Genomic DNA, 25,992 nt, shown 5'->3' on the forward strand with positions numbered 1-25,992 from the left:
GCGTTTTAAAATGAAACCGCACTAGTGTAAACAGGGCCTGAGTGGATGGCTCATGACTTTAGCAAAAAAAATAAAAATACACATATACACATCTATGAATGTGTGGGTTCTACTTACAATGAAAAGCACAGCTCATGTGAAAACAATCATAAATAGCAAAAGGACTAAACTATGCACAGCAAACAATGCATTAGAATTACAAAACACCAACAAGATCATTCTTACCATTTCATTATCATTCTAGAAATTTTATACGTCATTGTACTTCAAATAGAGTCATGATAGCACAATATTGGTATTTGTACAAAGTATGAAATATTAGGACTTCACAGGAATAAGGACACACCTAACTGTACTAGTTTGGCCCTTGAGGGGCCCTTGAGAGGCCTCCGGGAGTGTTTTTTTTATTTTATTTTTTTATTTTTTTCCAAAGCAGCATGTTTAATGGGCCAGCGCTGAGAGCAGCGCCGTGCAAGCTAAATATGTTTACTGTTTGCTCAGCCAGACCCTAGTCAGGAAAGACAAGATGAATTTGATTGCTAATGCAAAAATAACAGACAATCATAAATCATGGAAGTGGGAGTGGGAGTCGATGACGAGAGTTAATCAATACGAGCCCTGACTTTGCCATTGTGCAGAGTGGCACTCCATTTATAACAGAGGAGTTTGAGGAGAAACATTATTCACATTAGGGTATGCACGGAAGAGGGCGAGGGTGCGAGGAGAGGGTGCTTAGTCACCGCAGCTGCGGAACGCCGGGAGCGTGCCTGAACACCAGCCATCATCCACACACCTCATAGCTCTGCAGGGGCACAAACATCAATTCCCCAGACCCCAATGATAACGTTTTCGGTCCCTTCCATGCGTTAAGATATGAGGCAACTCAATTGGACTGGGTTCTTTAAAAAAAAAAAAAAAAAAAAAATAGCAAGAGAGGGAAAACAATGTGCATTTTGTGGGGCCGATCAACAGAAAAGTTCACTAAATTCCATTTTACTCTGTTGAGAGGCGTGCTGTCCACGGTTGCGGAGTCTCCTTGATTTTCTGTTTGAAAGTCGGGCAGCCTACTTGATTTGAGTGGGTCTAGGATGGAGCTCTCGGGGGAAATTGGGCTTGGGGAGCACAGGCTGATTTACTCTTGGCTTGACCTGTCTACTCGATGTGCTGAAGGCGTAGAGGCGACACAAGGATCTCATCCCTGCAATATTTCCCTCCGCACGCTAAAGGACAGGCCTAATGCAGCACAGCCTGGACAATGCTTTCTCTCCTTCATCTCCTGGCCTCCCACACCTCGGCTACAGCTTTCTCATCCTGCAGTAATTTTTTTTCCCTCACCCAGCTCCCCATCCAGTGGTTCCAGGTGGAATGTATGGCTTTATTTGAGCTGTGACTGGGTTTCATTGGATTTGTATTGCTCTGAACAGGAAAGGACATTTGAGATTCATCAAGAGCCAATTTAATTCAGGGTTGATGAAGTCCGCATCAGTCAACATGCCAGGTAAACTGCGCTCAATGCGGTCTCCATTTGTGGGGCAATGGTGTCGACACATTTAGAGACAAAGTATAGCATTCAATGATTAGAAAATACAATAATGGTTTCATTTCCTTCGATTTGAGGTAGAAATAAGAAATCTCATCCTTTTCCATCAATAAGATAAAAGGAACTCTAAGGAAGCAAGTGCTTAGGATCTTTTGAGTAAAAATGTATTGTTTGAAATGATATTGTGGAGTAAAAATCACTGAATGAATAAATAAACAGATGAACAAATGGATGGATTATAACTAGCAAATGAACAAACCAATTAATAAATGATTGTCAAATCATGTTGCAATTAGTTTCTAAAAAACACAGATAAATAGGTTTTTGAAAGAAAAAACGATAAAGAATGATAGAAATAGACAAACGAACAAACAATATATTCATTGACTTTTAAGGACCAGGGAAAAAGAACACTACATTTCCCAGACAGCATTACCTGTGCTAAATTTCTTTAAACTGTAATTCAGTAAATTCAAACTTCAAATTCAACTTCCTGTGGGATGTGGCCTCAATATTACACTCATGAAACTGAAGGGAGCCAACTCTTCCATTGAAAATTTTACCCATCCCTGCAACCAAGCAAAAATAGTACAGAACAAATTTAGTGCTGAAATGTAATATTTAGGGTCGGTGGTTGGTTCAAATCCCTAATCCAGTAACAAATCCTGTATAAGCAACAGTACCAAAACTTGCCACTAAAAACAATGTCTTCATCACCCAAAAGTTTTAAAATTCTTACTTACTCTAGTATATACTTACTATAGTATACTTACTCAAATCAGAGAGAAGGAAAAACAATGTATATAAATCCTGAAAAGACAAAAGCACAGAAAAACAGTTCCGATTTTGTTTGTTTGTTTTGCTTCCAACCACAAAGTCTCATCCTCTACACCCATAACAGGCCACATCAACAACGTGCTAACCGATATAACACAGCAGCGCTCACACACACATACCCACAACCACTCTTTTCTCAGCCTCTGCTTCAGTCCACTCGTCCTGACCTCTGGAAACGGTTCGAAATTTCACACAATATCCCAGCACAGCAGTGTCTGTGGCAACGCTGGGAGCCAATATGTTTCCATAATTGGGCCTGTAGTGGGGGCAGAGTCCAAGGCAATTAATCCTTTCCTCCTCTGTTGTTTTGCGGCCGGATGGCGGTGACTAGGTACAGAGTAATTGGACAGGAGCGCCCTTGTCCCCTCCGCTTCACATTAATATCCCTCCACCCAAGCTTTAATCCCAGCCAGGCCTCAGTCTGCACCACCTGAATTGCTCCCATGTCAAGTGCATGCAACATCCACATGGATCCAACCTGCAGAGAAATGAAGGCAATGCCGACCTGAGTCGGAAGAAAGGAAAATGCCAAGGAAAGCAAGGAATGGGGGATGCAGAAGGACCCTCTAATGTGTCTAAAATATTTATCCACAGGTGTCACATGTGCCTGCAAAATTTTGAAAATGTTCTTTTGATTTGAAATATAAAAATGCTGGATGTGCTACAGCAGTGGCAGTTTACCTCTTTAAGTTCAAACCTAAGGAGGAGAGCAGAAGCAATGAGTCAAGGTTTGGCTGGTTAGCCAGTTAGCCAGTTAACACCTGTTGATAGATGCTGTAACTACATCATTCTGTGGTCCATATTTCTCCATTGAGAGCCATTCTAAACAATATTTTTGTAAGCAACATACACATCACAAGTATTTCATTGAATTGTAATACATTTTTTACCAACGGAAGATTATTTTGGGAGTAAAAATGTACAAAAGTGATCAGTCATGAGCAAATATGGCAGATTTCAAATCATGTACTTACTTATGGGGGGGCCTGAACTAGCTAAGCAACTACCATTGAGAGAAATGGGAATGCTAACGGATAGAAGCTGTGGCCATGTTCTAAAGTGTGTTTCAAAGTAGATTTGTCAAAAGTACCGACTTCGGTACCGATTGGTACTGAAATTGTAAAAATGTGACGCTTTGAGCACTGTTGAGTGGATTCGTAAACACTTCTGACTGGCCATTGTGTTCACGTGCTCATCGGACTCAGTGCGTGAATACAATGGCCTGGTCCGCGATAGTCGCCTGCTTTGAAACGCTGCCCCGTGTATCTGTGTAAGCGCTCAGTGAAGAGCATCATTGATGACTATTTACAACGTTTTTGAAGCATTGAAGCCAATCACAGACATATCCGATGAGCGCATCAAAACAATGGCCAATCAGAGGTGTTTACGAATCCGCTCAACAGCGCTCAAAGCATCACGTTTTTTAAATTTCAGTGCCGACTTGGTACCGAAGTCGGTACTTTTGACAGCTCTACTTCAAAGCTCATATAGGAGATGTGGGTTCGAATCTGAACTCTTCATCTGCCTGCATTGTTTCCTGTAATGTTTCTACTTTATACAATATCGTTCAAAAGCATGGGGTCGGTAAGATTTTTAAATGTTTTTGAAAGAAGCCTCTTATGCTCACCAAGGATATATTTATTTGATCATAAATACTGTAAAAAAATAACTGTTTTCTATTTTAATATATTTCTAAAATAATTTATTCCTTTGATGGCACAGTTTTTATTTGAAACATTTTTTTACAACATGTACAAATGTAGTTACTGTCACTTTTGATCTATTTAATGTGTCCTTGCTGATTAAAAAAAAAAAATTATTACTGACCCACAACATTTTGAATGAGTGTATATAGTACATTATGTATTACACTATATATTAGTAAAAATGGTAACACTTTACAATAAGGTTTCATTAGTTAACTACTTTAGTTAACATGAACTACGAATGAACAATACTTCTATAGCATTTATTAATCTTAGTTAATGTTAATTTCAACATTTACTAATAGATTATTAAAATCAAAAGTTGTATTGGTTAACATTAGTTAAGGCACTGTGAACTAACAAGAACAAACAATGAACGACATTATTTTTATTATAATAATAATAATAATAATATAATAATAAACTTTATTTTCTATAGCGCCTTTAAAAGTAGCATCTCAAAGCGCTTCACAGAATTATACAAACAATACTTTAAAATGAGTGAGATATAAAAACACACCAAATAAGAACATACTATCAAAATCAAGTAAATTAAAAATTTCAATATAATCAAGTAAAAGCTACCCTAAAGAAATAAGCTTTAACTAACATTAAAGATCAACAAATAGGCCTACTGTAACAAATGTATTGCTCATTGTTAGTTCATGTTAGTTAATATATTAACTAATGTTAACAACTGAGACCTTATTGTAAAGTGTTACCAGTAAAATATGTTGTAGTAAAAACATTTAATGCAAATATGAATAAAATATAAAAAATAAAAAACATATAAAATACAAAAATATTATTAAAAATATACAATATTTGAGATATACTAATACTCCTGAAATCTTTGTGTAATGTCATGCACTACATGGGTCACTTTTAGGTCAAGGTTCGCAAATCAATGAGCTATTTTCTGAGTCAAATCGCTACAGGCTATTCTAGCATCATTCAAAACACACAAAAACAGTCATTTACAGTCATTCTGACCCAAGGTCTGTGAACAAAGCGTATTCAACTCCATATTCTTTCTTTCTCTATCTCTCTCTTTGTGGGCCTTCTCTCTCTCTCTCTTTCTCTAATCTCCTCCAGCAACTTTTATAAGCCTAGGTGCACCTCAAAAACAAATCAATAGAGGTGTAATAGCACAGAGCATGCTTTGTAATTTTTATATCATTAGTTTTGTTTTTTTTCCACACTTGCTTCTCATGCATCAAAAAGGTGGGGGGCGCTGGAACGTACAACGACGCGTCCTCGTAAAGTTTATTTAGTATTCTATGAATATCATATCAGTTATGTTTCCTAATGACTTGGCAGAGGTGACGGTGGACAAGGGGGAGGGGGGTGCAGGTGCTGATAGAGAAGGCAGAGGGAGAAAAAGGAAAAATCAATAAGAGTACCAGACTTTTCCGCAGCATGCAGGAGAGGGGATCTATTGTGGAGGAATTATGATTTATGTCAGGGGTGGAAGGGCCGTCAGGGTGCGGCACGGACGGAGGTGTGCGCCAATAATGATTAATGCCCCCCCTCTGTCCCCGGCGCGAGGCAGCCACGGCCTCTCTTCTTCTCCCACCTCCATCCCACTTTGCTTTTGCATACTTCTCAAAACTGGGCTTCCTTCACCAAAAACCTTCACCTAGCTTTCGATATCACCTTATTCTGCATCTCTTTCTTTGTGTTCTTCTGTGTCTCTCTCTCTTTCACTCTCCTAACAGAAGGTCTGTTTAGCTAGCAGGCTGCAGTTGGCCATGATAGATTTGCAGCTCCCCAGCTGTGCAGCTGCAGGACAGGGCGGTCACTTTTTAAGCTGGACGTCTGCACTCTGTCTTTGCCAGCCCTGTCAGCGTTCTCAGACCGGAGACGGAGTGCGAGAGGGATGGACAGAGAGAGAGATGGACAGAGCAAGAGAGCGACTGATGAAAGCAAATGAAAAGATGGAAGAGGGCTTGGTGACAGGAGACAGAAAGAGAAATGAAGCTGCTCGGAGTATAAAAGGCAGCCCACAGTGTCATAAGTAAAACGATGGTTTTCAGCAGTCAAGAATTACTTGTGTGCTGAAAGTAGAGACATTTTAAAAATCCTTAATCCTAACTTAAAATAAAAGTAATACATTTAAGTGTTGAACTACGTATGAATACTTTATATGAGGGTTGTCAAAATACTAAATTTTAGTCAATGATCCTGTTAGATTAATATCTTAATCTCAGGTAGATTATTTGTAGTTGGGGGCTCGTCCGGGATATTCCCAAGAAACACAAGACTGAGACTACAAATAATCTACCTGAGATTGAGATTTTTCTTCACAAATTTTGATTCCAAAATTTTGAACCGAACCCCTGACCTTGATGTTGTTAGTGCCATACTCTACTGTTTAAGCTACTATTTTATATTGTATTTCATTTTGTTTTATTTTATTATAGCATTGGTCTTAATTTGTGGTGAATTGCTCATAATTTATCATTTTGTTTATTTGAATAATTACAAGTGAAGAAAAAAAACATTCATAAAAAATGACATTTATATATTAATATTAACATTAAAATAAAAAAAGCGTTTTTCAATTAAAGAGATAGTTCACCCCAAAATGAATTTTTTAGAAAAAAAATTCACATTTTCTCACCCTCATATCATTCCAAATCTGTATAAATTACTTTCTTCCGTGAAACACACAAGAAGATATTTTTGAAGAATGTTGGTAACCAAACAATTTTAGTGACCACTAATTTCCACTTCTCAAAATATCTTTTACGTTCCACAGAAAAAACAAAGTCATACAGAAATGAAATGTAATGAAAGCTCAAAAAGTATAACGTTTATATAAAAGTATAATAGCACTAACACAACCAAGGTCAGGTTGCCAGGAAATGGATGAATTGATAATAATGTATACCTTTGGCACATCTGCCAAATTATAATGTAAATAATGTACACATCTGCCAAATTCTTTTTTTTTTTTTCTTTTTTTTTAGTTTAGTTTTATTTTATAATGCATTACCACAAGTTGTGAGTGCTGGAAAGTCAGTGCCAAATTGAGAGCAAAAAAACACCTTTTGACATCTCTAGTTTATATAATATGATGTATAATACGATTGGTACAGACTGAGAAGTCAATTTCTAGATCGAAGCCAAACAACTGGGGAACCTAAACCAAGATTCCCCAAAAAAGTAACTAGTGATATGACTTTCCCCATCATATCTGAGATTCATCAATTCATAATCTGTTTTTCTCTCATTAGATCCTGTTTGAATAATTTAATAGTCCCCCATTTTAAGAGCACAAAAACAGTGACACTTGCGGAACAGAGAGACGTAAAAGCATTGATAGTTTTCCTGATAGACTTTCAGTCCACTTAAAGAAATATACCAGGAAAATTGAATTTCAACAAGAGGCACTACTCACACTGAGGTATATTCATACCCCGAATGTGTGCTACTTTGTGAGGGGCACTGAAGAGGAACCGTCGTGTTGAAAGCATTCTTTGGAACGCCTTTCATTATCACCTGGAAAGCAGGGGCACCCTGTGAACTATTCTAATATGTGGGGAGCTGAATGAGGCTGCTGAGGAGGGAGTAAGAGGCAGCCCATTGTGCCCTCGCTCCTGGAGCCTACGCCTCAGCACACTTTCGACGAGGGCACCGGTGCCGCTGCAGTGATTTGCCTCAGCCCCTAGAGGGCAAGCCTAGGTCACTAGAGAAAGGAGACCCGAAAAAGAAAGGAGAAAGAAAAACTTTTTTTTTTTTTTTTTTACTAAAGTACAGACAAATGACAAGAAAGCAAATGATCAAGATGCAATTTGCTTTAAACAGCACCAAGCGGAAGGTGACGGCATACGGTCTGATTTCACAGTCACAGATAGTACCCTGAACGTACACCGAGGGAGAAAGAGAGCAAAACAATGTAGGTGAGAGAGCTGAAAGAATAGAGGTGGAAGGCAAGGAGGGCACTGGGTACAAAAGCGAGGCTGAGGGGGGAATACGGGAGGGAGTGAGACTGAAAAGCTCATTTCCACCCTCCACTGCCTTCTTCTGCCTAGTGTAAAAGATTACCCTACAGCAGCAGAGTATAGAGGAGCTCTACACACCGAGGAGGGGGGCATAGATGCGGAGGAAAACACACTTGCACACATGTGCGCACATACACATTCTGACAAGCTTGGGGTGAAACTCTCCGTCATTGGTTTCCATAGGTTCACACTCACGCATCTGCCTGAAAACACTTTTGTCAAGACATCCAAGCAACATGGGATCTACTGCAGTCAACATGTCAGAATGCAAGGAAAAGAAATTCGTTTTCCACTGGAGGGCTGTTTTGATAAGAACAGGAGAGAAAAAAAGCTAAACACATTTTTTAAAAAACATTAAATATAATGTACTTCATGTAAACTACAGACACACACACATATTATGTTTTGGGTCATTTCGGTAATAAAGCTGAAATAAAGTAAAATATAAATGTTAGATGAAAAACTTGTTGTCTTGGCAACTAACCTAAAATAAATAATTTTAGGTTAAAGTACTAAAATAACTACTGAAACAAAAATAAATTAAATAATAATAATTATAAAATGACAGAAACATAACATAAACATAACATAAAACATAAAATAAACATGGCATAAACATAACAAATTTACTAAACCATAAACTAAATTTCAAATGAAATCTGAAATTAATGCTAATTCAAAATATGAATAAACACTGTAATAGTATAAAAAATATACACTGATATATATAGTATAAAGTAACACTGATATATACAGTATAAATAAATGTCAATTATTTCTAAATGTAAATTTATCAGTTATCAGCTGTAACATAAATAATGGGGATTATGCGCAACAAACTTCCGTATTCTGAAAAACAGGTTGCATTGCTTCCGGTTCAGGGCTTTTGTATGTGCTTCATTAAATACAGAGCTGTTTTACTCAAGATACGTTTTAAAGGAGTAAGCAAAGATAAGCATAACTCATATATAAGCATAACATATATAACCTCACTAACATTTAGATACACTATATTGCCAAAAGTATTGGGACACCCCTCCAAATCATTGAATTCAGGTGTTCCAATCACTTCTATGGCCACAGGTGTATAAAATCAAGCACCTAGGAATGCAGACTGCTTCTACACACATTTGTAAAAGAATGGGTCGCTCTCAGGAGCTCAGTGAATTCAAGCGTGGTACCGTGATAGGTTGCCACCTGTGCAATAAGTCCATTTGTGAAATTTCCTCACTACTAAGGCTGCGTTTACACTGGCACAAAAAATCCGATCTTTTGCTCACATCTGACACAGATCGGAATTAGTTGCACACGTGTAAACACAAAAATCCACACAAGATCCGATTTTTTCGCATCTGATCTGAGCTACTTCCAAATGTGGTTTTAAATCCGATACATATCTGATCTCTGAACATGCGACCTACGTCTAAACACGTATATCCGATTCCCATTGGAATTCCAAGCCATCACAAGGCCATCACATTATGTTGTATCATGAAGCAGACGTGCTTGTATGCACTCGCAAAAATTCGCAGCTTTATTATTAAGGTGGGAACTTTATATGTCTAACGTTAGCTATCTATTTTTCTAGAAATAAACTGCGCGCACACACATACATTCAGCAGCTGAATTTCAACCTTTGCCCGGTTAATTTAAAAGAGACCGCCGTCACCGTGTTTCTTATAAGCCAGAAGCTTCACTGTAGCTACTCTCTCTCGCGCACGCGCGCTTCCTAGCTCGCTTGAATTCATTAAAAAAAAAAATGGAATTCTAAAACTGTAGATAAAATATCAAATGCAAATTACCTTTATTTTCCAGTCTATATCCGTTCAGTCAGAATTCGCGCTGCAATACATCCATGACACTGACAGCTGTTAACTTATCCATTCTGACAGGTAATCGTGGCCACTCGACATGAAATATATAAATAATTTTAATAGCACAGCCATTCAAAACCTGAGGGTCTACTATGTGCATGTAAAACTATCAATGACAATCATTTTGGGGCAGGAAGTAATGTAGACACAGATATCCGATACCAGTCTAAAGTGAATGTAAACACACTGGCCAAAAAATCGGATATGGTCAAAAGATCGGATCTGTGCATTAAGACTTGCAGTGTAAATGCAGCCTATATATTCCACGGTCAACTGTTAGTGGTATCATAACAAAGTGGAAGCAATTGGGAACAACAGCAACTCAGCCACGAAGTGGTAGGCCACGTAAAAATCAGTGCGCAAAAGTCGCCAACTTTCTGCAGAGTCAATAGCTACAGACCTCCAAACTTCATGTGGCCTTCAGATTAGCTCAAGAACAGTGCGTAGAGAGCTTCATGGAATGGGCTTCATGGCCGAGCAGCTGCATCCAAACCTTACATCACCAAGTGCAATGCAAAGCGTCAGATGCAGTGGTGTAAAGCACACCACCACTGGACTCTAGAGCAGTGGAGACATGTTCTCTGGAGTGACAAAACACGCTTCTCTGTTTGGCAATCTGATGGACGAGTCTGGGTTTGGCGGTTGCCAGGAGAACGGTACTTGCCTGACTGCATTGTGCCAAGTGTAAAGTTTGGTGGAGGGGGGATTATGGTGTGGGGTTATTTTTCAGGGGTTGGGCTTGGGCCCTCTAGTTCTAGTGAAAAGGAACACTTAATGCTTCAGCATACCAAGACATTTTGGACAATTTCATGCTCCCAACTTTGTGGGAACAGTTTGGGGATGGCCCCTTCCTGTTCCAACAAGACTGCACACCAGTGCACAAAGCAAGGTCCATAAAGACATGGATGAGCGAGTTTGGTGTGGAGGAACTTGACTGGCCTGCACAGAGTCCTGACCTCAACCCGATAGAACACCTTTGGGATGAATTAGAGCAGAGACTGCGAGCCAGGCCTTCTCGTCAACATCACTGCCTGACCTCACAAATGCGCTTCTAGAAGAATGGTCAAAAATTCCCATAAACACACTCCTAAACCTTGTGGAAAGCCTTCCCAGAAGAGTTGAGGCTGTTATAGCTGCAAAGGGTGGGCCAACTCCATATTAAACCCTACGGATTAGGAATGGGATGTCATTAAAGTTCATGTGCACGTAAAGGCAGGCGTCCCAAAACTTTTGGCAATATAGTCTATTTAAAGGTGCAGTAGGTGATCTGGGAAATGCTAATATTAGCCAGCTAGCATTGAAAGCATACGATCCCACCCTCCCTGCACATCGCAGTCCAAAGCCACCCCTCTTCCAAAACACATGAAAGCACACAAACAGCTGCTCTCGGCAAAGCATCACAGGAGACGGCGTTAAACTACCTCATGTCTCAAAGCGCATACCATTACAAATAATAATGAACGTAAACAGAGAGCTCTTAGAGAGCTTGTACCTGACTGCTGCAGATTCATTTCGGTGTTGATTCTGTTGACATGGATACGCATAATTCCGAGTCTGACTTAACAGCTCCGGATAAAACGTCACGGGTTGCCATCTTTTAATTATGGTAGTTTTGGTGTGAACGCAGCATCAGCTAGTGGTTTTGATTTGGAATGAACTGTAAAAGGTGGCTGCTGTCTGTTTGACTGACATCTGTCTACATAAACTCTGCATAGCATGAAACGCGCTGATGGCATATGATGTCTGCGTGAGCAGGGTGCGCCAGGGTAAGTAAAACCATACATTGACAGGCAGGTAGGACATCGTATTATTTCATTCAGACTGAATATAACTGGATGTACATTTTATGGTCTTACACCTTCCACAGACGATCTATATTTATAAAAAATACATTTATACCATTGATTGCTATCAGGATGAGCAGACTTTCAACCAGTATAACAAAAATGTTTCTGTAGAGGATCACCGATTGCACCTTCAATCGAATAAAACGGCAACTAGCCAGGTTAGCTGATTACCATTCATAGATATTGCTGTCAGTTCGTACTGCCATTAACACTTTCTCCGACAAGCGGATACAATGAGACCTGTTTTCCTGTTTGTTCATGTGACGTTTGGCACAAAGCCTATTATCAGCTTTTTTGCACTGGCCAGAATTTTATTTAAATGCATTATTATAAGATTGCGATATAAATAAGCGTATTTTGTTGTTGTTGTTGTGAGCATCAAGTCTGAGCATCAAATTAAACTCTATGGTACTACTGTAAATTCATCTGCCACTTTGTATAAACTACTAGGCAGAAGCCAACATGGGAAGGTTGCGTGACATGCTAAAAATGTTCAGGTAAGACAAAATGCAGTCTAGGTCACCTTAGTTTATATACCCCATGCATGAATCAATTCTCTTTTTAGCAGAAAGCACAGAAGCAAACAGCACTGGCTGGGCCTTTTCTCCAGCCACAGCCGAGAACAATGCAGAGGTTGAATTGGGTGCCTGCCTCCTCACTCTCTGGCCTTCAAATACTGTGCAACAATGTAAATAACAGCCGAGGATCGAAATTACGTATAGACAGAATGCTAGTGCCAGCCTTGAATGCTTGGCCTCTGAAATTCCATATCGTGGCCAACCGATCCAAACCAATCAATATTGAATCAGCAAGACACAAGGAGCAATAGAAGAGGCAAGAAAGAGACAAAAGGAGGATGTTGTTACTCTTCTGACACGTCGTGCCCACAGTCTTTTTTGCTGGCCTGTGACACAGTCCTCTCTTCACCCCTCCATCATGAAGAACCTCCGCAGAGACCCCATGACTTGTGCATTAAATGCAGAAATACCATGTTCGGACCTCTAGACATTGAACTTGGACTTGACTTCATGGTCCTTTGTGGAGCTGCTGCATTCTTAAGTCTGGCTTGCACTATGTGGGAATTCAACTAAACGCACAGGCCCTCTCTAAAGGACCAAGGTCAATTTACATGTATGGACTCGGTTGTCCTTTCCACTGTCAAACTTCCCTAACGGCTGGAACATGTTGTGTTGTAGCACAAACCACACTGCAATAACTGTGAAAGGAAATGGAGTAGGTGTTGAGAATCAGAATGACCTTTGACCTACAAGGACAAATAAATAAATCCTCCCTTAAAAGGATATAGTTATCCCAAAAATGTTTTGTCCCTACAATGAAAACTAATGCTGCTGACCACCAGAGTAAAATTCACCATGTACACCGTTCACAACGTACTGAACAAGACTGTGATGGAACAGTATAACTCTATATAAAGTACAAATCAAAAGTTTGGACACACATGACTGTGTTTGTTTTAGGACTGCACGATATATCGAAAATATCGAAATACCGCAAATGTACATATCGCATGCATATTAATGGCATGCGATATATGTATGATTTTAATAGGCTACTACAAAAAGTTTTAGGTTAACGCATAGAGCAGTGAATAGATTGGGCACGCGACTGATACTTACGTGACTTTCTTGACATTAAAAGAGTTATTAACTGCAATAAGTTGCGGGAAACAACTCCTTGTGGTCTCACGCTCTCTGCTGTCTGACACACACAACCGAAGCGCGTGCACAAGCCGCCTCTCTGACAGCGAGCAATCCCTTCAGTTCTTTTTCGCGCCTTATTGCACTCGAACGGTCAAATACACACACATATGTCAAAATGTCTGTCTTGGTGAGTATTCATGTAAACACAGTCGGTTATGACTTAAGTTAACATTATCAGTTGGGAAAGAAATCGGATGCGTTTCAGTAGGATCCGTGGCCGTACATTAGGTCCTAAAGGGACAGCAGCTAATAACAGTAAACCTGCTGCTGTCTGCGAAACAACAAAAGATAAAGAGAAATTCACTCACTGCTCTTGACTAAATAACTTCTGTAGCTTTATTATGAATCAATGTATATTTAATTAATGTGAAGACTACGCAGTGTTTTAGATTTACATTTGATCATTCAGTTTCTGTATTGTTTCTTACTTGAATGCTATTTCAAGTAAGAATTTGTCCTATTGTATTTGTCCTTTTGTTTGTAGTTCTTATTTTTTAATAACAAAGATAAAATAACAAAAATAATAAAATAATCGTTTACCCCTAGTTTTTAGGTGTTTTTGTTTACCTGGATGTTCTTGATTTTAAGATTTAGGTTGATTTAACTATATATTATCAAGCAAAGAGTTTTAAATATTGGCATGCATTTTTTTTTTTTTTTTTTTGCATTGGTGTTAAAATTACATTGTCAGATTTGTGACATTACTTTTTATGTAATGCTAAAAAACTTGGTCACTTTCAAAAGTTGCAGTGATTATTTCTTTTCCCAGAAAGAATGTGAAACATACTATATTGGTTACTACATTTTTAAAATATTTTTAAATATAATTTAAATTGATTTTACACACTATCTTCGCATCGCATATCGAATATCGCATTTAACGAGGTATCGCATATCGCATTTTTTTTCAATATCGCACAGCCCTAATTTGTTTCGCAAGATCTTAAAAATGTTTTTATCTAAAGCAGTGGTTCTCACTTAATTAAAATTTTAATAATTAAAATCGGACTTAATTAAAATGTTAAAAAAATAAATAAATAAAAGTTTACACAACAATGTACTAAAAACGGAAAAGTTTTTCCTTTGCGTTTTTTGTGTACAGACGACAATGTTGTCAAAATGATCCCTGTTAACACAGCTCCGAGAAAACGCCTAAAACGCTGTAGTATACATGCTAGGCCAGTAGTTGGCGATGTAACTTTGTAATGAAACACTACGCGCCTATAAACTGAACACGTAATAGCCTACGCATTCACATGATGTCACAGGCTGTGTCCGAAATCGCCCCCTATACCCTTAAATAGGGCACTATTTGAGGGGACAGCCATTTGTAGTGGTGTCCGAAACCATAGTGGACGATGTTGAGTGCACTCATTCAATCCCACAATGCACTGCAATAACTAGTGTACAACTGATGCACGCTCAACGGCTAGAGAATACCCATAATGCACAGTGAGAGTCGCATGCTGAATGATTAAATGATTATTAAACAGCAAGCACAAACTATGCGAAATCGGCAGCCCTTCCGGCGCACTCAGTGTCCGAATTCACTCACTCGTTTCATTCACTCCTTCAAGTGGACTATATTAGTGGACTAATGTAGGGAATAGTAAATGAGGGTATAGGGGGCAATTTCGAACACAGCAACTGTTTTCACAAATTCATGTTTTTGTAGTTTACACTGAGACGATAACAGTATTATTTTCAAAAACTTGCTCATTTTCATAAGTTTGCAGGTCCCCAAAATGCTGTTGTCGTGTAAATGAACACCCAAAAGGCATAAACTTTTTTCTGTTTTAGTTGAAAATGGTGTTGTGTGAACGGCCCCTATCAATTTTTTTCCCCCTCAATATACAGAGATCATACAGAACTAGAAATAAAAAAAAAGATTGAAAAGCAGCATTTTAAAGAAATATTTAAAGAAGAAATACCAGAGGAAATATCTAAGCCAATATGGGGGATCTTTGAATATTTTGTTGAACAATGAGGGCCTTTGTGTCAAAAAGGTTGATCTGCTGATCTACAGGTTTACTCTTAAATGTGAATTGACAAATATAATCTGTTCCTACTGCATGTATGCATTTCTTTACAAAACTCAAAAAAAATATTTAACGTAGTTTATTTTGACCCCCCTCAAAAAAAAAAAAAAAAAAAATCAGGGTAAATGGTGATTCATTTGAGTTAAATTAATTTTTTATTTAACATTTTTGATCACTGCATAATTCCCATACTTCCATTTGTGTTATATCAAAGCTTTGATGACTTTACAATTATGTTAAAATGCAGAAAGTGCCAATAATAAAGAGTGTGTGTGTGTGTGTGTGTGTGTGTGTGTGTGTGTGTGTGTGTGTGTGTGTGTGTTCGTGTGTGTGTGTGTATGTGTGTATTATAAGCACAAATTACATGATCTCTGTTAACTACAAAACCTTATGTTGTTAACAAAGTTGGTTCTCACTCCTCTATATGCAAGCATACATTTAAACAACTTGGTCAGGTCTGGTCTCCTCAATCTCTGTATGAGTTACTATCAAATATGAAAGTAAGAAGGTCAAAAATGACCCACTTTGTCAAGCTTTGGTGATGTTTTTTCTACCTCTGTGGGCCGGTAGATGGGCAGGAGGATGGCGGTGTGCTGGTGTGCAGGCAGACAGTGTCAGGTAAAAAAAAAAGTTCTCCAGGGCCCCATGTAAAGGTGGAGAGTCAGTGAAAATAGAGCGGCTCCCAGCGGTGCCACTATTAGAGCCTGAGAATTATAAGACTATTAACCAGAATTGTAACTTCCAATTAAAAAATGATTCAACACTAAAATCTGATGGATGAATTTTGATTAAATGCAGACCCCATTTGGAGCTGAGGGAGATGGACTTCGGTAGGCTTGGGTCTGGTTAAGTGGCAACGGTCTAATAAAGATTTCTGTCTTTTCGGCAAATTAAGGTTAATTACTTTAAATAACGTGGCTGGAAGCTGACTAAAAAGGAGTGTGCTTTATTCTCAGGACAGTTGTAATGGATAGCACAGGTATCCGCCGGATTTCATGGACGGGCACCCACCAGATACGCATGAAATCACTCTAACTTATGCCAAGGACACATACATACACACACCCTGTAAATGAATATGGAGCTATGAGCTCCACTGCAAACAATCCAGCAGCACGTTTTATTAGCCGAGGTGTCTGATCATTGACCTCCTGTTCAGTAATCCCAGAACACATGGGGGTGAGTGACAGTGCCATTGGCTAGAACAAGATAAAGGAGGCGGCCACAATAGCCTCATTCTTCTGGAGATCTGAGTGTAGCATTTTAAATGGATAGTGCACCTAAAAATGACATTTCTGTCATCATTTACTCACCCTCATGTCATTTCCAAACTATACTGATCGCCTTATTCCATGCAGTTGTGTTGAATAAGAAAAAATTATGAAAAAAAAAACCAGCATAAAAATATAACAAAAGTGGTCCAAATTTTCTAAAAATGCAATTTTGTGTGGAGAACAGTCCATTTTTTGAGGCGTTAAGGTGTGGTCACATTAGCCAAATTTCACAGGCAAAAAGGTCTATTGTTTATTGTCAATAACCCTCACACGGAATTCGGATTTCTATTGAAATGACTGGATTTCGCTATGAAAACTCACCAAACAACAGTACATGTGAATGCACCTTTATTCTGTGATAATCTTCCTCTCCAGTGAGCTGTTAATTGCTGAAACCGAATCAGTGAGTCAAGAATCAGACTGTGAATAATTCAGTCAATCAGTTTTGTGAACTGTAGGAATTAAACTGCATTGTTACAAAACATCAAATCAAGCAACATCTGAAATAATGCTAAACCTTTTCTCACAACTAGAACTCCAAGAACTTCACTCTGAGAACTTTATAGCTATTTTATAATGACTTTTACCCAATTTGTCCCACAATAATTTTTAGAGAATGTATTAAGGAAGGAACAGGCCAAATTTTGAGACTATGTTTTCAGACAATCTTCCTCTCCAGTGAGCTTTTGTAACCGAATCGAGATGAGAATCAGTGAACGAATCAATTAGCTCAGTTTTGTGAACTGTAGGAATAAAACTGCATTGCTACAAAACATCAAATCTGAAAATAAATCATTTTAGACCTTTTCTCACAACTCAGAACTTTTCTAGCTATTTTATAATGACTTTTACCCAATTGGTCCCATAATAATTTTTACACAAGCAGAGTATCCGCAACTATAGATACGAATTTTGAGCTGTTATTCTCTGATAATATTCCTCTCTAGTGAGTTGTTAATTGATGCAACTGAATCAAACGAGTCAGTCAAACGAATCATGAACAAATCATTCAGATCCATTATATGAACTCATTCAAGCCACAGAAAAAAAATAGTCATACAGGTTTGAACCAACATGAGGGTGAGTAAATGATGACAGAATTTTAATTTTATCAGTTCATCTTATAACATAATATCAGTGTTGATACACTTCAATTAGTCATAAGCTTAGCTTGCTATCCTATCTTAAGGATTTTTGATATCTCAAACGGTTTGGCCGTGGCGAGGCAACAAATTTATGGCAAAAAAAGGAAACAGGAAGCGTGTTATAACTTCGGCATGTTGAATGATTTGGATGAAACTTCAGCTGTGTGTTCGTTGTAGGAGGCCGACCACATGGATGTGACTGTTGTGAGTCAAAGTCATAGTGCCACCAACTGGCAGCAGGAAGTGTGTCACTTTCAAATTGCTTTGAAATCACCCTCTTATTTTTATCCGATTCACTCCAAACTTCATCAGAATAATGCCAAAACACGGCAGATGTAGACCTGCGAAAGGATTCTTGATGTCTTAAATACTGTTACCATGGCGCCGCATCAAATTTTAATAATATTCTTGGGTGTTTTTACAGCTCTTAGCATGCTTTAAATTACATAAAATTCGACACACGCATCAGAGTGGTCAGCCAGTAGACATGGGAAAAGCCTTAAAAACGGGCGTGGAGAGGTAGCTCTGTTGTGACACCTTTTGACAAAAGTGGGGGATTAGTTTTACCTACAGTCACCAAACTCGGTACATATATTGTTCTCATTGAGCCAGACAACTTTCTAATGTACAGCCATTAGCTCCGATCAACAGAAAGTCAGATATTTAGGTTTGAATGTGATTTTTTTATTTTTTTTTTAATATCAGGAAAATGTTAAATTGTGAACAGATATTAGATATCTCAAACAGTGTTGCCATGGCGAGCAATTAAAGTACTGACAAAAAGGGAAACAGGAAGAGTCTCATATCTTGACATATTTCTTTTACATTTACCCAGTTTTTAATACATATTGCCCTTCGTGCACAGTTGCCCAGAAGCCTGGTGGTGCTACCAGGGCTTGGGCCCGTCATCGCTGCTTGCAGCTATATTCTTAAATTGATTCTGATTAACACTCTGCTAAATGTTTTAAAAGCCTCATGTTATACTCTCTGCTTGCACAAGTCACAAAGGTCACACCCCAACACAGAAAAGGGTGCGTTTCTGTGTGTGTCAAGAGCCTGGCAAGCAGTGTCACGAAGCTGCGCTGCTGTGATTACTGATGATGTCTGCCATTGATTAGCCAAACACAGTGGGAAAGGTAGACACACAGCTGGGACCAACATGGGTCTCCATGAGTTTATATATTTACACATCAGAGTCCACTACAGACCGTTCAATGCTTCAGTACATACTGCTAATGTAAACAAGTCACAGCCAGCATTACATTTACTAGTGCCTCAATATCCCACCCGCTCAAATCAACAGACAAGTTTATGAAGCAAAGGGAACATATTCATCCAAGATAAAGAGTCCTTCACCCTGCCTGTAAAGTTGGTAAATGTAAGGACAGCCTTTAAACACAGTGCAGAACAAAAGGCAGCCTTGCACTGGGAGTTTGTATCCGATCGCATCTTTTCCACACATTACTTTTCAATTTGTAGCTATAGTATAAGTCTCCGTTAGGCCTCTTGCAGGCAAGGCTGCTGTGTAATTGACAATGACAGAGAGCAGTCAGACTTGATTAGTTCAGGCTTGGTAAGCAGTTCATTACTCCCCGGGCTGGCAGGGGGTTGGGGGGGGTATAGTATTTGAACCCTCCAAAGACATGAAGGGAAATTTCATGGACTGGGTCTTATTTTTGTTTGTTATATAATTTTGAGGATTAGATAAAGATCACAGATAGAATTTTTTTTTTCAGCTAATACATCAGTTGTTGTTTGTGTTACATACAGTGGCCACCAAAGTATGTAGACACTTCAAGGAACAGTTTACCTAAACATGAAAACTGTGTCATCATTTACTCACCCTCATGTCATTTCAAACTGTATGACTTTCTTTCTCCTGCAGAACAAAAAATAATATACAATTTTTGCAGGTGTCAGTAAGGTTTTTCTTTTTTTCATTAAACTGATCAAAAATGACAGTAAATACTAGGGGTGTAACGGTACACAAAACTCACGGTTCGATACGTACCTCGGTTTTGAAGTCACGGTTCGGTACGGGTTCGGTACAGCAGGTGGGGAGAAAACTAAACATAAAATAGCTTTTTTTTATTAAACAGTAGTTTACTGAACAAATTGTCTCTGTCTTTAAATATATTAAATTAAATTCTAACTAAAAGTTTCTTAAGGATAAAAAAAATTATCTCTGCTAATGCTATAAACTATGTAGGAAGCCCTTACTTGAACATTAGGCTACTATAATATTAAAGGTTAACAACAAACTATTAGCCCAAACTATTAGCTTAAATTCAATCGCTATTTATTTTTAGATATAATAATCAACACTCAAATAACAAATTGTATGCAAACCTGTAAGCTGCACATAAGGCAGTTTTTGCATTAACTTCAAAATCGAATTATAAAGTTAAGTTTTACTCCAATTCGTTGTTGAATTTATTATTTATGCACAGTGGCTGTCATTTTTACGACAGATTTATTTAAACATACATTAAATAACCAAGACATCACTAACAGGTTAAATAAAATATAATGAATATATAGGATAAAACAGAGCATATATTAACTGAAAGAGTTGGTCTCTTTCACTTAATATATGGCGAACTAACAAGCTGTGGACACTGAATGGCTTTTCTGAGGTAAATGCTGACATAGCCTATTGTTTACAAGCTGTTTCATTGATGTCTTTCCGCTGTTGAAACACTGATTGAGCAATTACAAGAGATATGACCATTTCAGTAAGTTGTACTATATCTTTCAACATACCTTTAGATGTTCATTCATGTTTATTCTGTAACTAGTAGGCTATTAAAGAGAAAGAGATGATCGCGTGCACTCGCGCTCCGCGCTGCCGGTTGAACTGAGGCGCCTATACAGCGATCCGTCATGCCACAATAAAACGCGTCAAAAAGGCATTTTCTGTTTGAATTTCATGATTTTGTAGATAGAATTTGAAGGATGACACTTTGTTTCTTACTGAAAGTAACAAAACGCAGAGCTTATTGCGATTAACAGGAGACCTTAACAGGAGACGTTGCAATGTAATGCATTTGGTTCGCATTGGTAAGAATACGTGTACCGTTACACCCCTAGTAAATATATAATGTTATAAAAGATTTCCATTTCAAATAAATACTATTTTGAACTTTCTATTAATCAAAGCATCCTGGAAAAAAATATCATGCATTTTAAAAAATGCTGGGTTGTTTCAACCCATGTTTGGGTCAAATATGGACAAACCCAACCGCTGGTTTAGATTTTTTGATTAAATTTTCCATATTTGACCTGGGTTGAAACAACCAAGCATTTTTAGAGTGTGGTTTCCACGAAAATATTAAGCAGCACAACGGTTTTTAACATAACATTTTAAAATATATTCAAATAGAAAATGTGTTGAATTGTAATGGGATCCAATTTTTTACATTCTTATGTAAGTCAAGTAAGTTTGGAATAACATGAGGGTGTGTACATTTTATTATTATTATAAATATTATTATTATTATAAACTTTATTATAAACTTTCCCTTTAAATCACACTTAATACTGTAGGAATCCAAATGCATAGTTACAAAACATCAAAACAAGTGACATCTGAAAATAAATTATGTTAGACCTTTTCTCACAACTAGAACTTAGAACTCACATTTCTAGACATTTTATAATGACCTTTACCCATAATTGGTCACAAAAGTTTGTAGTGGATGTAAGTCACTTCCCATAAAATTCACACAAGTATCCACAAGCGTAGTTAATCACTTTTAACTATGAACATGTCACAGCATTTGACAACAAGAAATCTAACAAAATGTCTTTGGTGGAAGATTTTGCTTGAAAAGCATGCTTGTGCTAGCTATAAAATAAATTACATTCTTTAGATATTTTGTTATATAGTGCAATATCATTCATACCTTGTTAATTGTTTAATTTATTTAGAGGCTTTAAAAGAAGCTATGGTCTATTTAGCTGTTAATATGTTCAGTGCATAATACAGCAATCAGACTAAAGAGTGTGAGGCCTTTTATTACAGATTCTGTCATCTCATGTACACAAGGTTACAGGGCTTCTATGATATTAAGATATGTTTTTATGCACATTTCATTTGTGCATTTCATTCCACTGCACATCATGCCGTGCTGTTCCGAGTGACCTTGATATAAGGGTTCAGCTATTGCATACACGGCATCAGCAATGAATTGAGCGGTGATTTACTTTCATTATGATTCATTAGTTGAATGTAATACTTTTAAACACGAAGTACATGAATATGCTTGTTTTTGTCTCAGCAAGTATTAAAAAAGCTATGACTTGAAAAAATAAATCAGTACAGTATTTTCTAAGATAATTCCAAAAAGAAGTGAATATCGCTTTAAGTGGAAAAAAATAAAATGTCTCTTTTTAATGGTTCTTTTTAGACCTTATCTTTTTGATTAATTGTTTCTTTATTGTGTGTGACATGAACGTATGGCAACAAATAATCTCTCTTTAGGTCTCATTCACTAATTGTGTGTAATTTCAGGATAAACTTTTTAAACAACTAAAATCATAAGTACACAACAACCACGCTGGAAATGGGTGAAACTGAAATTTTCATAAATATTATTAGAAACTTAGCTAACTGAGCCTACAAGTCTTATTTCAGAGGGCTATAGCTTGATCTGGGACATTTTCTGCATAAAAATGTAGCTGATCATATGTGAGTGTTTGCAGAGAGTGATGAATGGCTGTACAGAAGAGGTTATGTGGAAAGCCCTTATATGGAAATGGGCTGGGTGTGTATTATGCTAATTACTAACTGAGGACACGCCCACCGTCATTTAGAATAATTCGGATTCATCAACATTAGAACAAGGGTACACAACTGTTGTGAATGCAGCAGAAATTTTGTGTGTGAACATTTTCTGCATACAGAAATAAGAACACTTGTACACAATTATTAGTGAATTAGACCCTTTGTCTTTAAAATGCGCTAGAGAGCTTCAGAATGAGACAATTTTTCCAATCCTCATCCTGTCAGGCTGACATCCACCTGCCTGACAACGTGCTTGCGAGATTATTTCTACGTACATTTCACATTGAAATTAAATGTGTGCTAACGCCTGACTCTATTAAGAAAGTCTAACTGAAGAGGATCATTACGATGTGTTAAACAGGTGAGATAATGAGAAGCAGAGACGCATAAGAGATGGGAAGAGAGGAGAAGATACAGATTGGAAGAGCGTTTTCGCCATGGCAGAAGCTACGCTGTGAAGAATTGCAAAAGCCTGGGCTTTAAAGCAGCTGACAAAAGGCCTGTCCCGAACGATTACATGATCTAAATTCTAATCAAACATCATTTACAGCTTGTTTTATTTGGGCCTCTTGAGAGACTGTCCCTCCTGCCTCTTTGCCATGGCAACCAGTGTCTCATTTCAGAAGTGTCATGCCACATTATCATCTGGCTAGCTCACACACTCCGCCTGACAACTTCGCCCACCCTCTCTCTTTCTTTCTTTCTGGCTACCTCCATTTTCTCCATTTTTTTCCCATCCTTTTATCAGCCTATTTGGTCAAGGTTTTACTACAATATTTTAACATAATACATTATATCTCTTTGTTTCGGCCTGTATTTCTGGGAGAAAACATTCAAAAGTGTAAATCACCCCAGTCTTACTGATGTTAAAGGGATAGTCAACTAAAAAATAACATTCTGTCAGTATTTACTCGCCCTCATGTTGTTCTAAATCTACACTCTAAAAAATGCTGGGATAAAAGCAACCCAAGTTGGGTTTAATATGGACAAACCCAGCGATTGGGTTATTTTAACCCAGTGGTTGGGTTAAATGCTGCTGGATAATTTTATTTAACTCAACTATTGTTTAAAATTACTATATGACTGGCTTAAAATAAGCCCAAAATAGGTTGGAAATTAAAAATCAGACACATAATTACTAGAGGCAACAATGATAATCAAAAGGTTAACATTTATTAATAAGCAATTTAATAAATGTTTATTATTTCATTATTATTTATTAAACTTATTAATAAATGTTCATTTCCAACCTATTTTGGGTTCATTTTAGGCGAGCAATAGTAATTTTTAAACAATAGTTGAGTTAAATAAATCTATCCAGCAGGTTGGGTCAAACATTTAACCCAACTTGGGTTATTTTTAACCCATGTTAAAAAGTGTATGGAACAAAAAAAAAAAAATGTTTTTAAGAACGTTGGGAAGCAAACAACATTGGAGCCAATTTACTTCCACTGTATCGACAAAAAAGACATTTTTCAAAATATTTTCTTTTTCAGGTTTGGAACAACATTTGCTTTAAAAAAAAAAAAAAAAACTTAATAATGCCTCACTATACATATCACACTAGCTATTTAATGAATAAAATGTACCTAAATACTTTGTTTGCATGCATATTTACATAAAAAACTATAAAAGGCAATAATAATAATGACAACTATAGTCTGCAGTAGTTTAACTACCACTTTCTCTCTTTATATAACCAATAAATATTCCAAAGGGGCTAATTATGACCCATAACATTAACATAAAGGCAATTGGAGAACTACTGCATTATTTTATTGGTCATATGTTGCTAATGATCTACTTGCAGTGATAGTAGATGAGGGACACTGATAGTAAAGTAATATATATCATGCAAGGATGTGTATAACGAACTTGTTTCTCCAATATGTACGGCGTATGATTGGTATGATGCACACAGCTGGTGGCTTTTTCCATGCTGCCGCAGTCTGAATCACTCTGCTAATTGTCTAGATGGATTGCCTACATACCGTGCAGCTTCTCTACACTCAAACAGACATCATTTTCTAAAGATAGTTGCCATTTAAAGCAAATCAGCCATCTCTTATGCCGGTCCCATATGTACGCATGCCCGTCGCAAATGGAAGACGATGGCACACTCAAGACCCCAATAAATGCAGCAATTTAGCGCAAATGCAAACATTCTTAGCACAAAGTCCAATTTCATGAGAAATAAACTGAGGGTGCCACTGATTGCACACCACATCTGTCCTTAAATCAACTAAATTTAAACATGACAAAAATAAAGGCATATGGAGACGGTGCAAGCCCTGCCAGGGGTGGGCCTCCTGTTCATGTAATTCAGCATGCAATGCAAATTAGAGCCCTTCTTAGAGGAAAAACAAAATCACCGCCCTTGCTTTCTTAAATAACAAGCCTCATCGCGAGCTTGGGCCTGAAGAGAGAGAAAGTAATTTGAGAGGATATTTGCTTACATGTGTATCAGCAATTTGGTGTATTAGGATGCCCCCTCCCTGGACGTGTGCGGGCGCATGTGGAAGTGTCTGCATGAGTGGCACCACGCAGGCACACGCGCTGCCATGCCACAGGACGGCTGCTGCCTCGGTAACGGTTCCCTCCTCTTTCTACCCCTCCCTCCACGAGCACGGTGGGAATTAGATTCCCATCATCAGAAGCTGCAATTTGCTCAAAACAATGTGAAATCACACGCCGGCGTGTCTGGACAGTCCCGGCTCCCGAGGCGCGCAGCACATATGCAGATTTCTGGATTAATGTCCCCTGCGTGTAGGACGGAGAACAGGGAAAATGAAGTGAGGGAGGAACGGGTTGAGAGAGGAAAGAGGAAAAGGGGGAATGAACAGGCTAACAGGACCGGGGTCTTTTTCTATAATTTCTTCCTCTGACGTTGCTTGTATGATGCTGCTTGTATTTTAATAGCTCACTTAAGGGATAGTTCACCCAAAAATTAATATTCTGTCATTATTTACTCAACCTCATGACAAACCTGTATGACTGACTTTCTGCTGGGGTACACAAAAAATTATTATTATTTTTTTTTTGTCCATACAACGAAAGACATTGGGGTCCAAAACAACAATGAACCCCATTTACTTTCATAATATGGACAAAAACACTAAGACATCCACAGAAGAAATGTCATACAGGTTTGGAAGGACATGAGGGTGAGAGAATGTTGAGAGAGTTTTCACCCCATTAACTGTAAATCCTTTTTAA

At 37.9% G+C, this 25,992-nt stretch overlaps 1 long non-coding RNA gene across 1 annotated transcript in view; it reads right to left on the reverse strand.

The window, feature by feature from the left end:
- The window catches only part of LOC127496159 (uncharacterized), a 152,524-nt gene extending 127,041 nt beyond the window's left edge, over positions 1-25,483 (reverse strand). Inside the window, exon 1 of the long non-coding RNA XR_007925250.1 lies at positions 25,233-25,483. This is a non-coding gene — a long non-coding RNA (uncharacterized LOC127496159). The remainder of the gene's footprint in view (positions 1-25,232) is intronic.
- Between the last annotated feature and the right edge of the window lie 509 nt (positions 25,484-25,992).

Source organism: Ctenopharyngodon idella, chromosome 15 (genome assembly GCF_019924925.1).
Source record: "Ctenopharyngodon idella isolate HZGC_01 chromosome 15, HZGC01, whole genome shotgun sequence".
In the NCBI taxonomy this organism is placed as follows: Eukaryota; Metazoa; Chordata; class Actinopteri; order Cypriniformes; family Xenocyprididae; genus Ctenopharyngodon; species Ctenopharyngodon idella.